This window comes from Halyomorpha halys, unplaced genomic scaffold (assembly GCF_000696795.3).
Source record: "Halyomorpha halys isolate HHAL.00 unplaced genomic scaffold, Hhal_1.1 Scaffold47.1, whole genome shotgun sequence".
NCBI classification, from domain to species: domain Eukaryota; kingdom Metazoa; phylum Arthropoda; class Insecta; order Hemiptera; family Pentatomidae; genus Halyomorpha; species Halyomorpha halys.
Genome location: NW_027114806.1, coordinates 1,712,543 through 1,736,341, shown reverse-complemented (window position 1 = coordinate 1,736,341; position 23,799 = coordinate 1,712,543). Strand labels below are relative to the sequence as shown.

The window sequence follows — 23,799 nt, the reverse complement described above, 5'->3', positions numbered from 1 at the left end:
CACATATATATACATATATATGTACATAAACTTGATAGGTAGATAGGAGCATTTATTCTCGCCAAAGAGATATGATTCAGTAGACGTTGAGACCTTGAGTGCCGTCCTGTCAAACATCTATTCCTTATTATTGAGGACATGTAAATATAACTGACCACGTCCATAATAGATCTATTAATATTGCTGACAGTTTTTTTTCATTTTAATCATTGTATAATTATTTTCGTCATTCAATTGCAATTATTTATACCCTTCAGTTGGGCGCCATTATTTTCTTTGGATGGTTTCCAATCTTTACATAGTTGTGTTTTTAATAATGCGGAATTCTGTAAACACCAGCTTTCTAACTTTTACCCCGTCAGCATTTAGTCCTTCCACAATGAAGGATAAAACGCTAAACCTGTTTCACGTTCAATAGAAACGGTTTACGTACGTCTTCGCTAATATTTTTTAACTATAAAAAATATTGGAATATGTATACAAAACTCATTCCATATGCGATATTTTAATATTACCAATTTGAATCTGGACTATTTTTAAAAAACTAAATTTATTATTTTTAATTCTTGAACTATCTACCAATGACATATCCGTTTAAAGTAACAACAGACATGTATTTGACGTCTTGTCTAAGTAATATATTAATGTAATGGAAAATAATATGTTATTTGCGAATTAATTATTTATTTTTTTGTAGCATTAAACTCTATCATATACATTCAGATATTGACAATAGAGATAATAAAGCACATTCAAATCATATTTATTGATACATATTAAATAATGTTAACAAATTAACAAATATAAATTAAAAATTAATGTAAAATAACCGATTTAGCGGTATGAATTTTTTTGAATTATTAAAAAAATTAATATATTTATAGTGACAAATAATTAAATGAAAAATTAAAAGAAAAAAAATTAAAAAAGCAGTGAATTGAAATAACATTAAATGGAGACAGGTTCCTTGTAGTTCGGCTTGAAAAAAAAAGAGAAAGTTAGTAGGAAAAAATCTCTAATTTTTCTCCTCACTTTGATTAGTAATATAAATTGAGGTTTTAGTCCCTGGTTTGTTGATTTAAGCCGTTCATAATTTAAGTTCGTTTAAAACATTAGCTAATATTTTTTCCGTATTTAAATATCGGGATGTACCTTTATTTGAAAGTTAAAAGAAAGAAGAAAGGTAAGGTAGCAATTCTCAATTATTTCTGTATTCCAATTCGCAATGATGAGAACCGTAGAAAGTCTCCTGATTTCAATAAATAATAAGGTAAAATTTTAAGTGTTTAGTATTTCAGCGTATCATTATAACAATATTTTATTTCCAACATTAAGTTATGGTTCCTGATTTTTCATTAATTAAATCGACCCATTTCTTTTATATGTGTATATCAATAATAGCACTACAAATTAAATATTTATTTAATAAATAATATGAAGTGCTCTTAGCAGAATATGAAAGTAACTTTTAAATTATTCTGTATAAGAGTTTTGAAAAATCATACAATTCTTATTTAATGTTTCGTATGTTAAACATTTCATAATATTGTAGAAAAATATATCAGAACTATGGTTTTAGACTAACTATGGATTAACAGCTTTATAGAGAAATAAAGGAAGAATTTATAGTTCGCGAAATTCAGCGTAGAGTAGATTATCAAAGATTTATCTATTGATTAAAATATAATATCAAGGACTGTTTTTTAAAAGTCCATTTAAGATATTGATAATCATTTAAAAGCTAATATTTACTCCATTAGATTCTTCTGCTTGTCCGTGAAATTCTAATTGTCATTAGTCCATAAAACTAAACAATGCAGTTTCAACATTCCGAACCATGGACAGTTCGTGGTTAGTGCTGCCCAAAGTGATTAGAACGCAGAATGGTTTTCCACAGTTTACATCACGATGATGTGAAACTAAGGTTATGTATTTAGTGTTGTGTGGTTAGTTCTGAAAAGGATAAAGGCAGGATCATATTTTCTTTTGTTTACGTTCTATAATTATATATCTAATGCAAAGTATATTATTTTCAATCTTAATTCAAATGCATGTGGAAAGCCTTTGTTTGTTTTAAAGCTATCAAGTATGTGGTAGATAGTGAGTAATCGATAATTGTTTCCTAATGAGGATGTACAGAATCTCTGGTTGCTCGTTTATTGTCCGAGGTGATCCATCATCCATTTTCTTTTCAGTTTTCAGTTATTAATAGTTATAAGTTGTTTTTCTTACAAGGAATAAAGTTATCAGAATATTTGTTTAATAGGTTATTTCAGTTTTTAAAATAAATAATCACTAGGATTCAATATATTATTTTTTCTTTCAGAACGGACGTATAAATATTTTTATCTATAATCAAAAATATATTCAAGTGTACACTGGTATAACAACTGTTAGCATATTTAGCATTAACTGAAGGATGCATACATTTTTTAATTCATTAAAGGTACATTATCAAAAACGAGTTGTATTTGCTATAGTTAACTCTATGTGCTAAACACTTTTTTTCCATTCAATTAAAAATAATGTTTAGACAATGTCTGACGTATATTGGGAATTAAACATGAATCATAGATCGCTTGTAATAGTCAGGAATTTATTGATCGATCTCTATTATCCAGATGAGTCAAATCCATGTAATGAACATAATTATCAATTTAAGAGAGACATAATTTTCCAAGAAAATAAAAAAATTTTTATTAATAATTATTTTTCAACAATGATACCTAATTGATCACCTTGAATAACTCTTATTGACAAATATCAATACCACATTCTTATTACGGTAAATATCTCCTTTATCTTTTGTTAACAAAAACAGATTGTAAGAATGTTTATAATACATTTTTTAACACCTTAGCTCATTCAGAAAATTAAGATAAGATACGCAAATGTTGTTCAATACTATATAAATAGAAAATATTATATAATGTAAATTATTTTATGTACTTATTACATTTTCCTGAAATCATTTGTAGATTAAAAACATAATAACCTCTGAGAGTGGAAAATATATAAAATTACTTATTATCTTTTCTTTACAAAAAAGTTGTAGAAATGATTTTTTTGAATTTAGAAAAAAGATCATGGATCATATTGTAAAATTTTGTTAAGCACTTTTGATTTTTGATTTTTTTCTATTATTGTAAGATAAAACAAGAATATTTTTGTATCTTTATAATTATGACAAAAGTTTCCATTTTAAACCAAACATATTTTGATGTTGACACAACCTTTTATTAGATGTACATTTTTCGACTAAGCTCAAATATTTTGGTAGCGATGGGAAGCACAGATTTTCTAGATTTAAAACTTTTGATTATTGATACTTTGTAACAATTCACTAACCATACAACCAAAATTAATCTAAAAAGAGTAAACAAGGTTTAAATTGAACAATATGCCATGACAACCCCAGCAGATAAGTAAATGCAAAGCAATGAGATAAATTGTCGCAGGTGGTAAATTTTGGGACTCAAGGTAATAATTAACAATGGGAAAAATTTAGGACTATTAGATAAGAAGGGCCTTGCACAATTCGACCAATTTATGCAGTATCTACGAAAAATATTGTTATTTATTTAGACCAAAAACATATAAAATAGTAAAACCATAAAACAATCTTTGTTTAAAAACTAATACTTTCACAATCTCATACTATTCTTATGCCAGTGAAATTAAATCTCATTTATCACTTAAAAATATCTATTTTTAAACCAAAAATATTTTGATGCTGAGACCACCCTTAATGATTGACTATTAGAACTTATTGAGTGAATTTATTAGCTCGTTTTCCTTAATCAAATAAGGAAAGTTTGAATGTTTTTTTATCGATGAAAAGATGATAAAGCGTACATTTGCTACATTAAAGGTAATAAAAAGCCACTTAAATATACTTAATCAATCATTACTATTTCGGATTATATCTCAAATTCAAACTAAATTGGTTGATTTAAGTCCGATTTGTGCCTTTTGGTATAATTAAGTATTTTATGGCACTAAAAGAAATTGGGTTTGAAGTTGATTGGTTGAGTCCTTCAAAGCCATGGATGGCTTACGGAAATTTTTTATTTTTTTTTGTTGAAAATTGGTATTCAATGATTTGATGAAACGCTAAGAACAAATAAGAACTTTATTATGCTATTTTATAATTTTTTCACCATATTGTGTTATTATATATAAAACAAGAGTTTTTTGCAGACGAATGTAGGTTAATAAGAATAAAACAATATTTAAAGATTTTTTTTTTTCGGCTATCCTATTTAATTTTTCCGCCGCATTCTTTTTCTTCTAGTCAAATATTCTATCCACTACCTGATGTTTTTTGTGATACGTACGGTTCCCTTTTTGAATTATCAGAGGTAATACTATTTTTTGTTAAATAATCCTGATTATTGTGGTAGTTCATATGCCTGCATAGTGGTATTTTTAATTATAAATCTCTTTTTAGTAACTTATCAACCATTATTTATGATAATTTAAATTAAAAGTTGATTAATTAAATAATATTATAAACAATTGTCTATACTTTAGCCAAATTATAGAATAGGTACACAGCAATTGTGAAACCTTTGCCTTCTGTACACACATATTTTAAGTTTTAAGAGAAATATTTAATTCTTACCAGCTCAGAATTCGTCCTTTAAATTTATAATCCCGATAAAATTTCAACAAAATCATAACACTCAAGTTGATCAAGAACTTTGAGACAAACTGCACATCACTAACTCAATACTATACTTTTCCGAATGACGATAGATTGACGACTGAGTTTAACCTTAGGCGTTGTTTTCTTTGCCCACGTCATAACAGAGTATATTTATTAATTAATGAGCAAATATTGGCGAAGTGTATTTGCCAACACATCAGGCCTGACCCGATCATTCAAGGATCGCCTATCCTATCATAGAAAAAATTTCCATACGATCAATCTACATTTAAGTAATGCTAAATTTAACTTTGATGACTGCTATTGACATTTTGATAAAAACAATTTTTAAAAAAATGTTTACGCTTTATGTAAAAAGAACAAAAGTTAAATCAACAGTTAGTTTCTGGGTCTACATGCCTTTTCATAGTTGGACAAGTTCCTAATTAGGAAGTGGGTTTTATGTATGCATCAATGGAATGATTAAAATTTAAAACTCTTTTTGATTTTAAGATTTTTTAGTTCTCAAGAAATTAGTTCAACCAGAATCTTTTTTTTTATAGGGTAATTATCATATAGAGATATTAAAAAATACCTTAGAATTTTATTGAAAACTAGTAAATCAAAGATAAATTGGATGTTGGCTGAAAAATCTGGTGTAGTGGGCTTATCATAAGACTTTCAATTGCAAATCCTGGTATATGAAAATACTAAATAATTAATTTTCTGTTGCTATAAAAATATCGGATTTTCGGGTTTCTTGAGCTTTGAATTGCGAATATAAACGTTCCTGTAATTAAAAGAATAAATCCGTTTAACAAAACATATAATTGCGATAGAGAGAGATTGAACACGTTCGGCTATTACCGTTTTTTCAGTCTAATCTGATGTCTCTAATTCTCTCCTTTACTCATTTATAAAATTCAATAATTTTGCAATGCTTTTTTTGTTTCAAATAAACCAAGTTGAAAGTACTTTAGATGAAGATGTTTCGCGAATTCGGCGTTAAAGCCCTTATACACTATTTCAATGCGGATAAGATCTAGTTGATACAAAAGATCAATTGATTGTGCATTGGTATACCGAATTAAATCAGAATCGTTTGAGCCGTTAATGGGGAAATCGATAAAACGTGAAAAATCGATTCAAAAAAGTGAGCTGGCTAGTCAACTGTATTGAAAATGTTGCTGTTATGTACCAGGAATATGCTAACTCTCAAATATCAAATTTTAGTTTTAAAACTGTTAACTAACATTTCGCCTTCGCAAGACATGATTATTGGGACTGGGGGGGCATCAAAAAGTAGACTCAAATTCTAAATTTTGCATGACCGCAATTCTTCCCCTTATTGTATATTCCATATATAGGTGAGTTAAATTAATCAGTACTAATCTTGATACCTTAACGTATCAATTATTCAATTTTTTCGGTGTTTCTCCCGATGGCAAAACATTGAGAATATTGTTACATCAATAATTTTGACCTTTTTTCTTCTCTAATGCTTTCTTGCTTGACGTAGGTTACTTACTCATTCGTATAAAATTGTATTTTTCTTGGATACCTCCATTGATCGGAAAATGTGCCCTGAGCCAATTAAAGGCACTTTTGCTTCAGGAGCAAGGGGATTGACCCCAACCTCACGACTTCATCCGATCCGTTGCCTGTAACAACCATCCACTGTTGGCCGTCAGTTATGATTTATGGTACAAACACTAGGAATGTAAAGTACCCTATGCTCCTGATTTATAGGATAAAAAAGATTCAAGTTAGCTTGAGTGCGAGGATTCTGGAGGGAGAACTTTCTTTTTTTTTTTTTTTTAATAAAAAGCTTTCTTTCACGATTTCTGTAATTTATGCATAAGTATCCTAAGAAATATTTTGGCTCTTTGTTATTCATCTTTTATTTTTCATTGCCTTTTTTCTTTTGAAGGCCTTATTAAAAGAAAAGGTAAAAAGAAATGATACTGACGTTTAAGTAATAAATAAATGCAAAATCAGTAAACGAAGAACTTAATTTCTTTCTCCTACTAATGAACCATAGAATCCAGCTAAAGATTAGATTATGTCTGTACCTCGAAGATAAAAGAAACTTTATACGTCTTTATACTGCTCTTAAAAAGTTGTTTCCCTCCGACTAAAGTTTAGCAGTATGTTTATGTCTAATTATGCTAAATTGTTGTAATTCTCACCACAATCAGTCTAAACCATAATTGACAAAAAAAAAGCAGATATATACCCGCTGTGGTATGAGACATTGTTTCATACGTTCTCAAGTTTACAGTTGTTTTTGTTTTAAATCATGTGCCTCCATTGGTGCTGAGATATAGTAATCTTAAGATAATTTTTTTTTTTATTCAAGATGATATAAAATAAGTAAGAACAAGTTCTTATAAGTTAAATTAATCTAATAATAACAGCTTTCTTCAAAAAAACATCGATATGAGGAGAATATGGTTGGGGGTGCGGTCAGTAAATAAAATAAGGTCAGTTAAGAGAACTTATTTAATAGTGCCAACGTTTCGGCCAGAGTTTCTAGCCTTCATCACGGCTAAGGTAACAAGAATACAAAAAAAATAAAAAGAGAACATATGAATAAAATGATACAAGTAAATAATTATACATAATGGAAATTAATAATATTAATTTTAGTTTTTAATTAATTTTTAATCATATTAACTTTAATTAATGATATTAATTCTATATAATTATTTACTTGTATCATTCTGTTTATATTTTCTCTTTTCTGTTTTTATTTTGTATTCATTAGTTGTTATCTTGCTCTTTGTTCTTAGCCCTGATAAATGGCTAGAAACTCTAGTCGACACGCTGGCACTATTAATTAAGTTCTCTCAACTTATTTGAGTTATTTACTGACCGCACCCCCAACCATCTTCTCTCATATATATTATCTAAAGTCAACTATCTTCTCATAATTTATATAGTAATCGCATAAATCGGCGATTGAAGAACACTGCTTTCTAGTACTTGCCTCTTAGATCTTTCTTGAGTTCTTGAGATTCTTATATATTTTATTGTATTTTTATTATTAATATTTATTTACTTTTCTTTTTTTAATATTTAATATGGATAAAGGGTATGATGGAGTTTATATATCCCTAATACTTATTGTCCTTTAGTATAGCAGATTGTATTATTTTAATAAAAGTTATATAATAAAATGTTATATGTATAGATTGAGATTCTTCTACTCTATTTTCCTGTTTACGTTTATAATGGCTCCCATTGTCTTAGCGAATTAAAATTACATGTTTCATAAGTTTAATTCTATAACAGGCATTACATAATTTTTAAACTATGTAAAAAAAACTGAAAATAAAAGTGCGACATGTAGCAAATTTAGAAAACAAACAGAAACCATTCTCATCCTGTATTAAATAACCGAATTTATATAACGTTGAAACGGCATTTGAATGGATTCACTACTTACTTTGACCTTATATTGCTAAATCACGTATTTCCTTTTTTTTTTTTTTTTTTTTTCGCCATTCAAACTAAATTATAATTTATAACTGACGATAAATTATCTAAAACTGTTGGAGACACGAGAGACGCTTCTGTTAATTATAGCTACTTTGAAACGATTCATTAACCATACAACCAACATAAATCTAAAGAGAGTAAACAAGGCTGAGATTGAACAATAAGCTGTGACATCCCAGCTGATAGGTAAATATTAAGTAATGAGATAAATTGTCGCAGCTGGTAAACTTTGCGCAAATTTTTGACTAGATTTATTGATAATAATTTTGGGACCCAAGGTAATAATTAACAATGAGAAAAATTTAGGACCATTAGATAAGATGGGCCTTGCACAATTCCTGTTGTCAAATTCTACCATTTTATTTAGTATGTATGAAAAACATTCTTATTTTTTAAAATCTGATAATATAAAAAACATGAACTAGTGGACCCAGAAAACATTCATTGTTGAAAAACCAGTATTTGTAACTCTTTTTTTTTTAGAAATAAATAAATATACTTAAGATATGCTACGGATTTAAATAAATAATATAAACTGTTATCAAAAATTAATATTGTCTTTTATTACAATTCTATGTTTTTTTCATGGGTGCAACAAAATTAAAAAAATAAATAAATAAAGTGAAATAAATATTATATAATATTACAAAAAATAAAATTAGTTTTTATTAAATTTCTATTTTATTTACGTATGTTGTTTCATTTATCAAAAGAAAAATAATTGGGTGCTTTTTTTTTTTTTTTTTTTTATTTACTAATTTCATATTTGACCATACAAAAATTTTGTGAACAACTGTTCTAGACCAATTGTGAGATTTAAGTTAAAAAAATTAAAAACAATACTTAAATATTCGGAGGAAAACATCTGTTCATATTACTCGCTTGTAGTGTTAGGAAAAAATTAAGTATAATATGTACTAAATCTCCGAGTTAATATCTATTATGTTTATTATGTATATATATTCCTATTTTTGTATTATGTATTGTTTTGTTTATAGTAATAAAATTAATCGAAGGGTGAGAAAAACAAAACAAAAAAAAACTCAGAAGTACAGATATAGTTTAGTATGTCTCAGAGATAAATTGCACTAAATCATATTAAAATCTAAATAAATTCAAGTATTGCTTAAATAAATAAATTTGTACCTATTTTAGTCTCAAAACATTTTTTATTCCTTTATAAGTCCGACGTTTTGGCCCATTCGGCCATCCGACCTTACAATTTTATTTTGAATTAAACAGTTGTTTTTTATTCATTTAAAAAACAACTTGATGTAGGCTGTTCTGCTCAAGTCATTTATATCAGTCCACAAATTACCCTATTAGTCAATTGTTCACAGTAAAAATTAAAACTTTTTACCAAAGAAAGTTAACTGTGATAACAAGTTTTAAAATTGGCCGAAACGTCAGACTTATAAAAGAATAAACAATTTTTTGAGACTAAACTAGGATAAAATTTATTTATTTGAACAATATTAAGCAGTCTCAAGAAAGTGTAAAGATTATAATTAAATTGAAGTATTTACACTGTTTTCTTAATTAGAAATATTAGATTTTAGTCACTCCTAGCCTATAATAATCTTTATAAATTATAGGTTAGGAGCGACTTATTTATTTATATTTTAATAGGTCTTTACATAATTTGTATTTCTTCTTTATTACTTTTTCTTTTTTCACGATGAAATAGCCCTTTCTATTACTTCTTAATTTTACCTTAACATTCCAACGTCAATTTTAGACAAGCAGTGGGGCAGTTTCTCTGACTAATGAAAAAAGTTAGAAAATGTGAACTTGAGTTAGCATATGTCTATCAAACAATTAAAGGTAATAAAATAATAAAAATAATAAGTATAAAACTCGTTAAATTTGAAAATTGATATATTATTATTTTTTTAAATAATACTTTTTATTTATTGATACATATTATAATGCCACACAGTTGTGGGCAATAGATAATAGTGATGAATGATCTCATATATACTAAAATAAATAAATGAATACAAAAATAAAATAAATAAATAAATTTTAAAAAAACTCTCTTAAAATATATACAAACAAAAGAATAAACAAAATGAAAATAATCAAACTATCTATATGAAAAATAAATAAATAAAATAACATAATGATAAAATAATGTAGTCTCTAGTCACATTTACACTCTAAGATACAATATTTACACAATCGACCAGAGGATCCCTGAGCCCACTCTATTCCCCACGTATGAGGGGTAGAGCAGAGCTCAAAATAATATCTTTATCTAAATAGTAAATTCTATGTAAATTACTTGTTATAAATTTTCAGATTATTTATTGGAATTAAGTATACAATTTTTTAAAAAAATTGTTGATTGTACATTAATTGTATTAGAAGATAACTAATTTGAATGTTAGAGTAAAATAAAGAAGAAATAAAAAGGGCTATTTCCTCTTGATAAAAAAACATTAAGGACTAATAGAACCCCGTTGAACTATTAAGTGAAAACATATAACTTAAAATTATATCGCATGGAAATACATAAGTTACATAATTTTTACCTAAATATTTGCTATGCTCATTGCGATTCTTATAATTCTTGTTAGGTTCGATTAAATTATGAATTTAAAAAAAATCTTGTTTAAAAAAACAAAAAACAGAGTCCATCCAGAGCCCAGATTCTATAGCTCCACGCACACTTTCACAGAAAAGGTAGAAAACCCTTTGGAAGGGTAGCAATTGAAGACCACTGCATGCGACAATTAACACTTCTTTGGTGGTGTGTCGATTGAACTGGTTAGTTACAGTTAAACTTATAGAGCGCGCTAACTAACAAAACAATTATTAAGACATTGAACAATATAACTACTAAGCCTCGATTAATTCTGGAAAAATCCGGTTATATCCGATTGTGTCCGGATATGTCGGAGGGTCGGCGATGAGAAAATAACACCCATTCAAGTTCATTAGTCTATGTCCTTATTATAATTTTTTTTTTTTTACGTTCCCAGAAATACAACTAAAAGTAATACTGAGAACTAGTGCTCGATACCGTTGGAATAGCTAATTCTTTTTTCATCTCAAAGATTCTTTTTCCAAATCTTACCCTCTATTAACACTTAAACCTCATGAGAGAATCATCTATTAAACAGAATATGAAAAGAGGGATTCATGAGAAATATCTTGGAAAGGAATATGATCCATTACTGAACGAAATATCAAAGCAATAGTGTGTACACATCTAAAAAGAAAAATAAATAAATAAACTGTTTTTGTTACATATTCGTCCAGTGAAAAAATAGTATTTGTTTTCATGAATAATCATTTGTATAAGCCATAGGAACGTTCAAATGAATATTAACAAACACATTGTACCTATATTATTATATTATTGTATGTATGCATACATTTTTTTAATTGTAGTTAGAGATATTTCAAACAACGTAATATTTGGGTGCTTACGATCTATACTTTCGATTGGTTAAGTGATTATTTACTAATATATAAAAAGTATATATGGTTTGGTAAATTACCGACCATAACTTAATTAACAATTTGATGTTAAAAACAAATATAAGGAATTTTATTTTTAACTAATACTTCTAAAATAAATATTACGTTATTTCGGAAAGATAATATACAATTTCAATTTAAACTATTTTGTTAAAAATGAAATTGTTTATTATTTTTTATAATTTAAGTAACCATTATTTTCGAAGTAATAATTAAAATTAAATATAAATAAAATTCGACATAATGGTTTTTAAATATTAAAAAATAAGATTAATTTTCTTAGATTTTTTAATTTATAATGTTTTTTCATAATAGATAGAGGTTTATTTATTTAAGAAGAAACCATTCCGAATACTTTCAAATCAACTTCATACTTATCATTATTCTGATTGGCTCTCTTAAAATAATACTGAGTATCTCAAGAGTATTATTATATTCTATTTTCACGATAATTTCTACAGTTAAACAGGAAGAAAAATGAGAATTTTCCAGTTATTTACTTATAATAATAATTGAAAACTTTTTTTAATTTATTTCTTTTACTGAACTTTATCAATTAATTTCTATGTATTTCGTAACATCAGAATACATTTTTTTTTTTAATTTTAGGAGATTCGGTGATATTGATTTTAGATAAATACAAATTATTTGATTTGATGAGCTAATTCAGAATGACAATATGTGGCTGTTCTATATTTAACATATTTACAAAAACATGTACTTAAAACATGTTCGATAAAACAATAAATTTAGGGCCTCATATTGCCTTCGATCTTTGTATCTACTCTTCGAATCGAAAAAAAAAATATGTGACCACTAGAAACAATTCACTAGAAATTGAAGTTCGAGTACAAGAAATGCACTTTCCTAATAAAATTAAATCTGGACCATGGTCTGTAATGGTTAAGTCGAAAATGCAATCAGGAATGGACGTGCAGATAATCGTATAGTTATTCCAAATAACATTTCCTTTGTATTTCAGCTAGATAAACTACAAAGGAAGACTCAAGACTGGATGCTACAATAATCCTATTTGTTAAACCTGAAGCCAGTGTGGAAGATAGGACATAAACTGCAAGCATCCGGGTTGCAATGCTTAACGACTATTTATGAACATGTCATCCATCAGATAATCTCTGAGTAATGTTGTTCATCATAGAGTTGTTCATCAATGAACTTACTGATAAACTGGAAAAAGAGATCACTAAATATCCTCACATCACCTCCATACCTCGATTGAAAGAAGTCAAAACTATCAATCAAGCAACTGTTCAATAGAGAAAGAACTATCAGAATCCAAATCTCTAACTCCTGGATCAATAATTTCTGGTTCCAAGAAAATAGCAAGTCTTGATTTTCCGCCACAGAACTAGTTATTATAGGCTTAATTCTCCTGTACAGAAATGTTTTAAAAAATCCTAACCTCTGTCACAATGTGGAAGAGGCGAACAAACTACAGAACATAATTTCTAAACATGCATCCTTATTGGTGAGCAACGGAGACAGAGATGGCCGACTAGCTGTCCAATCTATACCACAGCTTGGAGAATCAAAGGAGTACCGCCGAGCTTATTTTCTCACATTCCCTGACTTGGCCGTTTGAATGGGAAGATCGAAGAAGAACAACAAATCGTAAATAAGTTCTCCGCGTAATTTCCACTTAACATTTCCTAGGATTAGATCAGCTTTATCACTCTATACTGGCAAAACCAAAAAAAAGAAGAAAATCAGGATACGGTAATACTAGCCAAGGGCAAGCTAGCAAGCTGTACAAATGACTCATATTACATTAACATGACTAATTTTAATATTAGAATTTACTTTGAGTTTCCTGGTTGAAAAAGGATATAAATAAAAAAATGATAACATCGATGAACGTCTTAAACTTTAGTCAATCTTTTTACGCAGGTAAAAAATAAATATCAGGGTGTAACTTGTTTTTCCAAATTTGTTATTATTAATTTTATAAAATTACTTAATATGCTGTATCACAAATATCATTTAAAATTCATGGTATGGATAAAGAAAAGCAAATGCTAATTAGTTGATGTATATAAGTTTTTATTCTCAGTTTTCTTTTAAACATAAATTTAAATACATGTAATTAATTAATTATTATTTCATTTATAAGATGTTATTTTTATCAATAGCAGCAAAACTGTTATTATCACATAACCTAAAGCTAATTTTTAGAGGAAGGCTAAAAAATTTGTTATATTTGGTTAATAAACGTATAAATGATGCTAGAATTATTGGTGAATATCGGAGTCAAATCATAAAATAATTTTACCCTTAAAATATTTCGTGCCTAACGATTTTTTTACATTATTTTTAATTAATTTATTAAATTTAAAATTTACTTATTGATATACATATCATGTATATATTAACTTGTTTATTCTATTTCAATTGTTTTCTAATACATGAATTGACTGAATATTGGTGTTTTTTTTTTTTAAACACTTTTGATTAACCGGTTTTTTTTTTCTGACTAGGATAATTAGTAATATATTTTTATTTTTTTGTGTAATGTGAAATGAATTCGTCACTACTAATTTATAAATCTACCAGAAAGAGACATGGAAACAGAGGCCACCAAGCCAGTTAGCAACACTTTCAGAATTGCTTAATTTTATGTTACATTTGGTCTTTCCAGTAACCTAAAAGAATTATTTCGTCAGTATAATATTCAAGGTCCGCCAACAATTCTAATTATATATGTATAATAATAATATAAAAATATTTCTGTTAGTAGAATAAATAATTTTTATTTAGGAAACAATACATAAATATGGAACTGGTAAGTGTGAAATTAGTTATATAACAATGGTATTACTTTAGTAGAATATACCCGTTGGTAGAACTTGGCTGTAGAGTTTTGGTTTTGGGCTGTAGAGTTTTGGTTTTGGGCTGTAGAGTTTTCGGAGCTGTTAAGGAACGGAACATAAAAAAGAGTTTCATGGTGAAATAAATACCCGAGGAGTAAAAAAAAAATCTAAATTGGAGGATTGTGATAGGCCTCGTATTTTAGATTTATGTTTGGAAAGGTTAAGTGGGAGGGAATTCGTAGACAAAGATATTCGGTCTATAACCAGGTGGAAAAAAAATATATAACATCTTAGTTTGGTGAGATATCTTAATCTATTTTTTAAATTTATTATTCCTGCGGTATAGTACCATTATTTTGAGAAAAATGTCAGTTCTTTTTATATAGATTATGTAATAATTCGAATAGAAGTGTTAATTTCAATAAATGATAAATTTTAATAATTCAGTAAAAAGAACGTTCAATATTTTACATAATCCATAAAAAATGTCAAAAGAAATATTTGTTTAAAATAGTACCATATATAGCACAGGAATATATTAATATATGCAAAAAATTAATTATCTACCAAAGCAACTATGGTGTTCAGTTTTTATTGTATCTATATTTGCAAACAAATTAATATATTATTAATTAATATAATAATATTTTGTAAATAAATTATTTGTTATTAATTAATATATTCACCTTAGCAAGGTGAAATATTTGCATATGATTTTCAAACGTAAATTATTTATATAACCCTAAAAACTTATATAATTAAAAACAATAACCAGCTGAAAACAGGATCTGGACTTTAACAATATGATTCATTTAGTCTTAAAATAATCACTACGCAGACACGAATCAATTTACATCGTGATAATGTGTAATCCGTTTCCACTTCATTTTTTTTTTTAATTCGATGACAATGAAATCTTTTTTTATGACATTCAATCAATATCACTGAGCTTATTCAGAAAGTTGAAATTGAAACAAAATGCTTATAATAATAGGAGCCGCAATCAGTTCTAACACCACTTGTACTCCACTCGTTGAGATAACAATTGTTTATTGAGCGACGAAAGGTGGAAATGTTTAATTAAATCTCTCCTTGAGTTGCTACGGCGGAAGGAGCATCACTCGACAATGCTACAATCTGTTAAGAAATATCTTCAACTACTCGAAAGGAGAGCTATATTTACAAATTGCATTTAAGGATTTTTAATTTATTTTTTTAAAGAAAACACATAAAACTGACTGGATTTGCAAAATTTACGAGAGAGGACATTGGCTTTGATAATGGCCGATCTAGATTAGGATTCAAGGACCTTTCATTTCAAGAATTAATTTAACTACAAGGGAGTGGAAAGCTTTTTATTCCTACCCTTTCGAATCAAACCTGAGAACTTTATTAGTGAAAAAACAATGCGTGGTAACTGATTGAATTCGTTTTCCAATGCTATTTTATATCTCTAGCATACACGAGAATGTCCATTTATTTAAAAACTTTTAAAACTAAATTTATCCATTTTAAACTGCCTGGATTCGATAAAAAGGCTGAATTTAACAATCCATTGTTCAAATTAACTTAAAAGCTATTCGTTATTTATTATGATTTGAATATCTAATTAAATAAATTATGAGATGGGCAGGTAAGGTTGTAGGGCTTAGTAACGAGCGGATCCCTGGTAAAATGGTAATAAACACTGAACCAATGGGGAAACGTCCGAGGAGTAGACCGAAACGTAGATGGGAGGATTGTGTTAAAACAGATTTAGTGAAATTGGGTTTGGAGGGACATCACTGGAAGGATGTATGCAGAGAGCGTTTGGTGGTATCGGCATCGAACCTTCGGCTTCGTTAAACCTTTATTATTATTATTAATTAAATAAATAAGGAATTATGAAAAAAAAATTATTAAGTATTTTTTTTAAACTAATGCACCAACATTTTTTTCCAGACGAGATCAAATTCAATATAACATGGTTTTACTAAAATAGTGGCACATCTGAACAAATTTTTTTAATTTTGTGTATGAGCTTCATCATAGATAGTACAGTATTGGTTTAAAGTTTTAAAACTTAAAAACAGCAGATTATCCCGACATGACATCTCTAATTAACAAATGAATCTAGCACATTTTCAGGGAGTGAATCCGCGTATATTCCGTTTTGAAATTTTTATTATTTCTTTTTTTAAAGTTAATGATAATTTTTAATAATTCTGGAAATGGTACTTTTCATATTTTTAATGTTTTACATAATCCATGAAAGATGACAATATGTTTGTTAAAACAGTGGTACCATATCCACTTCAGGAATAATATATTAAAAAAAAAATCAATTATCTAACAAAACAACAAAGATGTAGTTTTTCTTGTATCTATGTATATATCTGTGATAGATAATTATTAATATATCATGGAAATATCAAAATTTTCATTTTCATTGTTAATCAATATCCGTATGAGAAATAAACCAAATTTATTATATCCTGTATTAGACCACTTAAAACGGTAATTATGAAGTACCACAACTTGAAAGAAAAATGTATTATTCAAGTTTCCTTTATTCTATGAAATTCTTGATTTATTTTAGAATTAAAATTCCTATTGTATTTTAATATTATCCTTCCGTAATTAGTTGAAATTTTCTTATGACTTTTTAATGCTAGTATTTGATTGGATGTTAGGTCTTTTTAGTCGAGTTTTAGTTGGAACTAAATTTCAAATAATATTTTTTAAGTATTACCATATAAAAACCAACTTATTATTTATAATAGGTTTGGAAAGAATTATGGTTATGGTTTTTTATTTTAACTTGAGTGATGATATGTGCATTCTACTAATGCAGTTAAATCACGAGTTATCTTACTTTTTCTGGAAAAAAATACATTTACTAAAATAAAATAAAAATATTAAAACAAACAGAAAAAATTGGCCGGTTTTGGATTGCAAGTATGACTCATTTATTCTTAAAATAATAACTACGCAGACACCAATTAATTTACACAGCATGATAATGTGTAATCCATCTCCACTTAATTGTTATTTTTTTATTTTGATGGCAATGAATTATTGTTTTACAATATCCACTCAATATATCATTAATCAATTAATTGCACCATATTGTCAATATACGTGCTGCTTAATCTCTGTTTATCACTGTTAGCAATCAAATTTTTGCAATAATCCAATTAAAATATTCTTATCAACTTTTTACTTGCTCTAATTTTTTTGAAGAGGACACCTTATACACTTGAAAGAACCTATACACTTTCACCGATGCTAGATCATTAAGGAACGGAATAGAGATTTTTTTAAAAAACCTACCCTAAGATTAGTTATGTGTTCTATTGGTATGTGACAACGGAATTTCAAATGTTACAACGATAAAAAAAAAATTTTGATTCAAGAAACCTTTTTCATGACACAAATTATTTATATATTTGTTTGCATTAATCTCATGATATTAATATGACATGATCTTAAATATGATAAATTACAATTCATTATCTTTATCTTTTTATTTACTCTTCATAGATTGTTATATTTGGTTCTTAGTTCAATATTTTTTTTGCAATGATTTGAGAATTTTATGAATTAAATGTTGGTTCATAAAAAATTTAGTAGAATGGGTCATAATTAAGCCAAGTATTTGCTATTAATAGTGTAATTTAAATATTTTATTTTTATTTTTTATGGAATCGAAGCACCATCCATAACACAGCTGCAGGCAATCGAAAAATATAGATTTAGATTTCAAGAATTAAAAAAAAAATTATTAACAATCTGGAGTCCTAATTGTTTGGAATCCAGTCTTATTGTCCATCTAAGAATAAGGACAATCGCTATCAATAATTTTAACTATAAGGGCATTTTTGATTTTGATACATTGTCATTAATAAGTGAGTGAGAGAATGAAATAGAAACGTAGAGCCCGATTTCATTTTAGAGGATTCATAGTTCAAATATTTTTTAATTTGGTCCGATTCAGATGATTATAGTTTTGTTCAGAATTTTATAATAACTCAAATGAATGGATAGAATCTTCCAGAAGATTTTTAGTTTTATAGTTTTTTCAGGTATTAGAAATATTTTTTTAAACCACATGGAGTAAGAAATTTCTGAAACCCAACTCATCTTCAACAAAAGGCGAACCGCCTTCAATAATTTCAAATTTATAGCCATTCTGAGATTTTCAGTTAAACTGATTAATGTGTCAATGTGAGTGAGATGTTACAGAAACATACAGCCGGAGTTTTACTATAGAATTTTTTTCATTGATAAAACACTAGAAAATAGTGGTTAATACGCTAAAGACAAAGAAGAAAAATTAATGAATTATGTTGGATCTCACAAGAAAATTGTTTTGATAGATCTATCTAATTAGTTTGTCAGTTCAAAATAGAAAGTTTGCTAAATTTTATTACAATATTTTATAGTAGCAATACACTACATCTTACTGCGGTTAACGGTGAATTTTATAGAATATTAATCTTATCTTTCGAATTAGTTCATCGATTTAACTTTTTCGTTCGGAAATAAGTTATGTTTGATATGTAAGCCCGCCAGTCCGGGGCATGTGAAGTGTCCTTCGCCTCATGAAATGCATGCCGTTATATAAGAGAGACAGGAGGGACGTTTGTGATCTTGGATGTACAATTATTTCGAGTAGAGTCTGGAACCTGATTGTCCTTAGCAGCGTCCCCTCTACTACATCCTATCTTACGGCGATTAAAATCAAAATGAGTAACTGCAGCATTTAATGCCTGTGGTTTTATTACCTCAGTCTTATCAGCCAAAGTCTAATCGGAGAGTAAAAATAAAATACTCGAATCGAAAATTTGATTTATGATTGGAAAGATTCTTGCCTCAGACAGAATATTAAGCGTTTCTTAACTACTTTAATCAACGGATTCTCGATTTTCCTCGATGTTAATTTTAAACCAACGAAAAAAAAATTGTAACAATTTAAAAAAAAGCACATTCTTCAATTTAAGATACATATCATTAAGAGATTAAAATTTTCTTAATGCAGTGTCAGTTACGCGGCTGGGAGAGAAGTACTGGGATCTCCTATCATCTAGCTTTGCCATCCGTATGTGGTTAGGGGTCGAAAAACCGCGGCTCGCAAGCTATATATGATTCGTTGACTATGTTTAAAAATACAAAAACTTATATAAATAATTACTGTTTCGTTTCTTTAAAAGGGTCCTTATTTTGAAAGCAAACTGTGACATAGAAAATGAATGGATTCTTATTGTATTTTTTTTCACACGAATATTAAAACTCATTAAAAATTTCTCTAAAAACAATTTTAAAAATCAACAAATCTTTCCTTATGAAATTCCTAGGCATTCTTTAAGTGAAAGAAACACTGGGATTCATCATATACTTTCTTAGCAGAAAAGTAAAATAATTCAGATTTCACCCCTTAGGAACTGGAACAGCAGTTTTTGAATGTAATTGCTATAATAATACTTGGAAAAAATTGTTAATGAAAATTGAAATTCATGTGTCTTACTAATGTAATCCAGGAATAGAAAAATACACTTTGATTTAAAATAAGATGCTAACTGCTACCAAAAATGTATAAAAGTCAGAAGGAATCACGTTTTTTGATTGGTAGAATTTGCCATAATCAAACAACGATTTAAACGCTTTTGAAAACCTTAGGATTGACACAAAAACGATTTAATGTGTTACAAAATTATTAAAAATTGATCGAGAATCAATATAACTAGTAAACTGGATTCTAAAAGATATCTGAGGAAAATCAACCGCGTTTTTCTCATTAATTAATATGTTAAATGCTTAGATGTGGATATTAAATGTACATAATTATTTATACATGATGATGTATATAAGTTATTTAATTAACGTATTAATTATGTAATTACATTAAAACAACTATTTATTAAAATCTCTGTTATAAATTTTCCCTTTTTTCTTTTTTTCCCTTTAATAGGTATATATTGTGTGAATGGATGCTTGTATCCCTAATACACAAATTACCCTTCAATTTGGAAAATTGTATAACTTATAATAAAGTTTTATCACTAAAAAAAAATCATAGAATGTTCAATGTTAGAAGTTTCATTATTTCATAAATCATACCATTGGATTGGACCCGCGGCCCGCAAGTGATTGCGCATAATAGATTACCGATAATAAATCAAGGAAAAGAGTGATAACATTATAGCACAAAAGTAATTTACATTTTCATCCCAACGAATTTAGCTGCTCGCGCCAATTCTCTAACACTTCTAGGTTTTTAATAGGTGTTCTAAAAATATTGGGCCCAAAAAAAATGAAGACACTTCATTTCCTAAAATCCTACAGCACCTAATCATGTATTTACATCATCCTTTAAAAATTACAAAAAAATAACCGATTAAAATATAGAGTTAATGATGTTAGCCTGGATAAGAAATGAATAAGTGAAAACATAACCCTCTATTATCACACGAAAGGACGTGTGACCAAAACGTTTTTAACGGATTTGTATTAATTTTAATGTATTTTTTTTTTCAAAAACAAGGGTCGAAATGAACCAGATGCTAAGCTTACTATACTCAGCATTATAGAAAACAATTGCTAATAAATAAGAAGAATGGGTATTGATAAAGCATAAGATGAGACGCTGAATCCTCACTATCATAAAAGCTAGTTGAAATTCATATGGACATCATCCGACCACCCACCAACGTTCAGATTAGAATTCCCAACCATTATGGGCTATTCTATTGACTTCCATTCCAGTATCCGAAACTTTTCAACGTCTATAAAATTTAGTCAGTTATGGTTTCTTCCGATTTTTTTACTTTGTTACATTTCTATTTTTAAGCTAATACTTCTAAGACGGAGCTGGGAAATATTATAGAAATTTTAAGAACTTTTTTAAATTTGGTACCGTACTGAAGGTCCTATTGTATAAACATTGCTTATAATAAGTCTTGAAATTGTATATAATTGGCAATTTGAAATATTTTTAAATCAAACTTTAATTAAAAAAAAAATGTTAATTTTTAAATAATACCGTTTTTATCACAAAGATCCGATTTTTGTCAAGTGCCAAATCCTACTAGCTAATTACCTATTCTCTAAATATGATTATGATTTGCAAATTCATATATTAAGAGTAGATTACAAAAATGTAAAAATTTCTATATTATATATTTTTATTTTGCATTTTTTAATAATCGATAATTTTTTTAATTATTTTAAAAGCTATATTTTATATTTTTATCATAGAATAATATATTTGAACTTAAATTTTAATCAGTTGCTATGATGCGTATATCTTGACTTCAAATCCACTTTGGAGAAAGAAGGAAACAAATGATCATTTTTAAAAATGATATTACACAATAAACAATTTTTATTAAATTTAAAAGATTTGTAAAAATAGATTAATAATTTAAGAATGCTTGTTAAACATTCTTCAATAAAGTAGTTCCTCTGACTGTATAGTCAACCGTTCTTCAAGCCGTTCTCAAAGTGGGTGCAGCGGCACCTAAGGGGTTCCAAGAGAATGCCACTTTTTCAAAATAATACAAAAAAAAATAAGGGTGCCGCTAAAATTTTTCAGCCTAATCAGAGTGCCATGAATTTTATTTAACTCAAAAAGGGTGCCTTGGGAAAACATTTTCGGTATCCGCTGACCGATATATTGACACATAGAAACGTAATAATGTCCAATAATCCAAATCAATAAATGAGTAATGCTCCATAATCAAAATTAATGAATGAATAAATAATACTCAATAATTACTATTAAAACTGGAAAACGTAATTTGAAAACCATATATGATAACATTCAGGTAGAAACCCCTGAATTATTATAAAGATATAAACAAAGAAGATTAACTAATCAAAAATTGATCTAGCTGATTGATATAAATATAAGAAATAATTTCTTAAACTAATTTCTCTAATTATTAAGAAATTCGTATTGATTTTTTAACTTATAAAATCGCAATTACAGCATAAACACGTCCCTGCTTCGCTTTAATAGTATCAAATCTGACAAAAAAAGTGTTGGTTTTATTTTGAAAGGAACGTGTTCCAAAGATATTACCGTAGATAATGGTTTATTTCTTTTCTTACTGTCCCAAAGCTAGTAGGGATATCAAAAAGTAACCATAGTCTACGTTGCAATCTAACATATACACCATATATAAAATAAATGTTTTTTTGTCACCTGAGCCTCTCTTCGAGCAAAGCAGAGTAGATAAAATCATAAATAATCGTATTAGATCCATAGGAATTTAATAAAAATACAATAAATGACAAAATGTACGCGACGTTTCTTCAATAAATTTGTATGTGCGAAATAGAGGGATGGTGGGGAGCAGCCTAAGGCGCTGGAAATGCAAAGCCCTTAGAGCATCACCACTGCTGGACAAACCCCTTGAGTCTGCTGGAGGCTGGAAGGAACTCTTGGGGCATTAAACATTCAACTCGCGTCGCTAATGATAACAATAAGGAATAGCACAAGATATAATTCTTCCTAGACTTTTCATGATTGGAATAATAAATAACTCACAGAGCCAATTTTCCCCATTGAAGCCGATGGCCAAAAGTCATTAAAAAAATTAATGATTAATTTCTGAATTCAATTAAAATTTCAACCACGGAAATTACAACTATTTGCTTATTTTCAGTTTTTTAAAACAAAAAAAATATATAAGCACTTGATATCATTTCTATGCTCTGATAAGTACAATATTGATAAATTCTCGTCGTTAGGAAATTCTAATGCTAGCCGATTGACGCAAATTCTGGTTTTATATCTTGCAGTTAAGTGGCTTGTATCGTTGGGGACAGATTGAATGAGTATTGAATTGATCCCACACTTGTCTTCAAATGATTTCAAATCATACTCTTTCAATTTATTACCGACAGATGGGACGCCATAACAATCCGCTGATCGTCGGGTGGTTGATGTTAATTGCTAGGCTATTTTGATATGTAGCGATCGGCTCCTCTAGAGAGTTCGGCGCGAAACTAATATCGAATAATTGCAGTCACCCCTACTCGTACTGGCTGAGGAGAAAGCCATCTGATTTCAGTCTGTGTAATATTTTATTTTTACTGGGGTAGGAGGGATATTTAATGTTTAATTCAATAATGCTTTATCTTAAATTTTACGAAAACAGAACGTTTTAGCTTTCGAAATCGTCCCCGTTGACAAACCGTATCTATAGATAGCGGATAAAAACAAAACTAAAAGGAAAATATATTTTTAAAAAACTATAAATCATTGGGAAGATAACGTATTTATTTTATTTCTACAGATCTATTTTTTTTTTTTTACAATATTTTTCTTTTTTTACAGCTGGTTAGAAATTA

At 27.9% G+C, this 23,799-nt stretch overlaps 1 protein-coding gene across 2 annotated transcripts in view; it reads right to left on the bottom strand.

The window, feature by feature from the left end:
• LOC106689715 (UNC93-like protein) overlaps positions 1-23,799 on the bottom strand; it is a 230,167-nt gene that overhangs the window by 205,982 nt on the left and 386 nt on the right. Inside the window, exon 1 of one of the 2 annotated variants that reach the window (XM_067051915.1) lies at positions 4,625-4,643. The exons of the other annotated variant lie outside the window; for it this stretch is intronic. The gene's annotated coding sequence lies outside the window, so the exon portion shown is untranslated. Of the gene's footprint in view, positions 1-4,624; positions 4,644-23,799 lie in introns of those variants that run through there. 2 annotated transcript variants of the gene reach the window in all.